This window comes from Papaver somniferum, chromosome 11 (assembly GCF_003573695.1).
Source record: "Papaver somniferum cultivar HN1 chromosome 11, ASM357369v1, whole genome shotgun sequence".
Lineage (NCBI taxonomy): Eukaryota > Viridiplantae > Streptophyta > Magnoliopsida > Ranunculales > Papaveraceae > Papaver > Papaver somniferum.
In genome coordinates this window covers 80,122,279-80,126,437 of record NC_039368.1, presented here as the reverse complement: position 1 = coordinate 80,126,437, position 4,159 = coordinate 80,122,279, and the positions used below count along the sequence as shown (strand labels likewise).

The window sequence follows — 4,159 nt, the reverse complement described above, 5'->3', positions numbered from 1 at the left end:
CTGATCACTATCCAAATTGGAAGCTACAATCACAGGTAAAGTCTCAGATGGGCCTAAAAACACATACTTTAGAGTATCGGGTAGGTTTAAGGTCCAACTTTGGGGGCTCTTCTAAAGAAGGAATTAGGGTAGTCTCAGAAACTGGTAACGGTTCGAACCTAGCTTTCCATCTATCAGTGTCTAACACAGGGGTAGAATCTAATAGAGCATTCACCTGTTCAATAGTGCTATCGTCGTCAAAATCTAAACCAAAATGGGATAGACAACTTTCTAATGGGTCTTCAGACAAGATGTTTGGTAATGACTCCTGAACTAAGGCTTCTATCATGTTCACCTCCTCAACACATGTGTCATCTAGCTCATGAGGTTGCTTACTGACATTAAAAATGTTCATCTCCATAGTCATATTACCAAAAGATAAACTCATCACACCATTTCGACAGTTAATGATCGCATTAGACGTAGCTAAAAATGGGCGACCTAAAATCACAGGTATCTGGTTCTCTGGGTCAGGGACAGGTTGGGTATCTAGGACCACGAAATCCACTGGATAAATAAACTTGTCGACCTCAATAAGAACATCCTCGATAACACCTCGAGGGATTTTAACAGACCTATCAGCTAACTGCAGTGTCATCTGAGTAGGTTTCATTTCACCAAGTCCTAGCTGTAAGTATACATGGAATGGCAGTAAGTTCACACTGGCTCCTAAGTCAAGTAAAGCTTTTTCTACCCGGAAGTTACCTATTGTGCAAGCAATGGTAGGAGAACCTGGGTCTTTGTACTTTGGAGTTGTGGTGTTCTGAATGATTGAACTTACGTGACTAGCTAAAAAGGCTTTCTTATGGACGCTAAGTTTTCGCTTTCGCGTACACATATCCTTAAGGAACTTGGCATAAGCAGGAATTTGCCTAATTGCATCTAATAAGGGAAGGTTTATGGTAACTTGCTTAAAAACCTCCACTATGTCATTAAAGTTCGATTCCTTCTTTGTTGGTACTAATAGCTGAGGAAATGGGGCTCTAGGCCTAAAATCAGACCTTTCAGGAACCGAATTCACATCATCAGAAACTTTATCAGTCTCTTCAGCTACTGGTCCTGAGAGGTGAGATCCTGAGGGGTGAACTACAGTATGTTCACTATCGGGCATGGTTACCTTATTGTCTACAACTCTACCACTTCTAAGGGTTCTAACAACATTCAATTGATTCGATGGTTTTGCACCTAATTCATGAACTCCTCTAGGGTTGGGTTGTGTTTGACTAGGAAACTTACCTTTTTCTCTCAAAGAATCACTTATCAGACCAACCTGGGTTTTTAACTCGGAAATAGCCTGACTATTTTCTTGTCCTATCCTGTTACTAGCTTGTAGACTCTGTTCTACGGATAACTGGAATTTTGCAGTTTGCTGAGTTAACAAGGCGAGAGATTCCTCTAAACTTAGGATTTTCTTATCTGACTGATTCTGAAACTGAGCTAGTCCTGAAGGATTCTTAGTATAGCCAAAACCTGGGGGAGCATTAGAATTAAACTGACCTTGACTTTGGCCCTTAGACCACGAAAGGTTCGGATGGTTTCTCCAACCAGGATTATAGGTTTCTGAATATGGGTCAATCTTTTGACGGTTATCAAATCTAGTGTTATTATAAAGAGCATTGGCCTGCTCTTCAATATTCTGGCCTTCCCAAAAAGGCTCCACTCTACCACTAGTCTGGCCCACTTCTAAGGCTTCTAACCTTTTTGCTATAGCAGCAATTTTGGCATCTGATTCATAGCCTCCTTCTACCCTATTAACGTTTCCTCTACTTAAAAGAATTGTTTTCTGGGGTGCCCTACTATTTTCCCATTGCTGGGTTTTTTCGGCGATTTCATTAAAAAATTCCATCGCCGCATCAACAGTTTGGTTTTCAAATCCACCAGTGCATAGAGACTCAACCATGGTCGTTGTGGAATAATCTAAACCCTCATAAAGGATCTGAACTAGCCTAACCTTTTCTAAACCATGATGAGGACACTGGGATAATAAATCATTGAACCTTTCCAAATACCTATATAAAGATTCTCCCTCTTGTTGTGAAAATGTGCATATTTGCGTCCTAATAGACGATGTTTTGTGCCTAGGGAAAAACTTATTGAAAAAGGCAGATGTAAGTTGTTCATATGTCTCAATTGACTCGGAGTCCAAACTATACAGCCACGACTTGGCCTTATCTTTCAGGGAAAATGGGAATAACCTAAGTTTCAAAGCATCATCATCTAAGCCTCTAATTCTTAGAGTACTACAAATTTCCTCAAAATCCCTAACATGGTAATAAGGGTTTTCATTTTTTCCCTAAAAAGATTGGGAGCATCTGTAAGGTCCCAGGTTTCAGTTCATAGGGTGCCTCCGTTTCAGCTAACTTAATACACGAAGGACGGGTAGTCCTAGTTGGATTCAACAAAGCTTTCAAAGTTGCCATTTCTGGCGCTATCGGAGCAACATGGATTCTCTCCTCAGTCAAAGAACGTTCAAAAACAGACTCTTCAAAAGCCGGACTTTCTAGATTAAGGTAATCGAGACGCTTCGAACTACTAGGTTTCTCTTTAACAAATCTACCTAGTGCGTCTCTTTTACGTTCAGGCATACAATAGAATTTTCTAAATTGGAAGGGTAAGCAAACACAGATCAAGGCCGACTCAACCAAATCAAACCTATTGATTTCTAGCAAACAAAAAGCATGATGGCTCCACTTAGATTGTTTCTAGACCAGCTTCTAATCCTTCGAACGGGAATTCGTTACAATTTAAGCAAACCCCTCTGGAATCAATCCGAGTTAACGTAAGTTGAATAGAGGCGAGGGAAGCTCGGTGGAGCTTTGATACCCAAGGCCTCACCGGTATTACAAGGCGGCGCAGTCACGCATTCAACTTACAGAAACCGTCAAGAACTTCGAAGTATGCTTAAAAGAGTAACCAATATTTTTCGAATGACTTTCCTGTTAAGCTCGTTACCCTATCGGTCTCGTTCTAGTCAAAATTTTAGGCTTAGGTTCGCGTAGGTTACGTGTTCCTAAAGCGGGCAAGAAGAGAACGGTGATGAAATTCGAACCCTTATCTTGTATGGCCAGGCCTTGCCCTTTACTAGAAAAATAAATGTCCGTATTCAGTCCTCAACATATATGCATACGAAGGAGTCCAGTAACTCGCTGACAGGGGATTCGCGAGTGTTTAGAATCTTACCTCCCGTTCCAGACGGGGGATGAATCAGTTGTAGTCGACTCGGGCCACTGACTCCGATGTCTAGTGTACGAACCCAATGTGCAGAGACAATATCGTAATTGTCCTCCTTCTCTGCAAACAGTTTATATTTAAAGTACCCTTCCGTAGGGTAATAAAAAAATAATAATGTCCCAAAGTCCAAAAGTCCAAAAAAATAAAGAAAAATTACAAAAATAATAAACCCTAATATAGTTTTTTTTTTTTTAAATAAAATAAACAAACCCTAAACTAAAATTTTCTAAAATAAAATTGTCTTCTTTTCTGTTATTTTTGCTTTAATCTTTAGCTCCAAGTCTTTATGAAATCACCAAACTCCTTGTCTCAATTTTCTTTATGATCCAGAACCTGTAGACACAAGATAAATACCCAAAAACATAAAAAAGGACAAAAATAATAAAAATAAAATAAAATAAATCTAAAACCCTAAAAACAAGTCCGCGTCGGCGGCGCCAAAAATTGATGTGATTTATAGATAGTGGTAAAAGGGGTTCGATTCTCAGACTTGTGAAGGATATTAAGTAGACTTAAATTCTAATATTAAAATCGAAAACTCACTAAAAATTATAGCAAACTCAATCAAAGATGATATCAGTACTAAAAGAAACACTGAGGCTAAGATTCCACTATTTTCCAAGTTCAAAGTGATTAAACCAATACTTATATTTTATGCAATTTTCTTGTTTAATTTGATTCTAAAATATTGCAACAAGTAGATTTTGAAAAGTAATAATTGTAAATACCAAGTATGAAGCATCAAAAGTCTTAAAACTAAGCATACTCCATCAAAATAGATCACAATCACTCAAATAAAAATCATATTCAATAATAGTTCAAGGCAAATAATCATATAATTATTGCAAATAAAAAGATAAAATAAAATATACCACTTTTTGTTGGAAAA

General features: G+C 38.2%; 1 pseudogene; it reads left to right on the top strand.

The window, feature by feature from the left end:
• Positions 1–1,997: 1,997 nt before the first annotated feature.
• Positions 1,998–2,097, top strand: LOC113325532 (annotated as a pseudogene).
• The last annotated feature ends 2,062 nt before the right edge of the window (positions 2,098–4,159 follow it).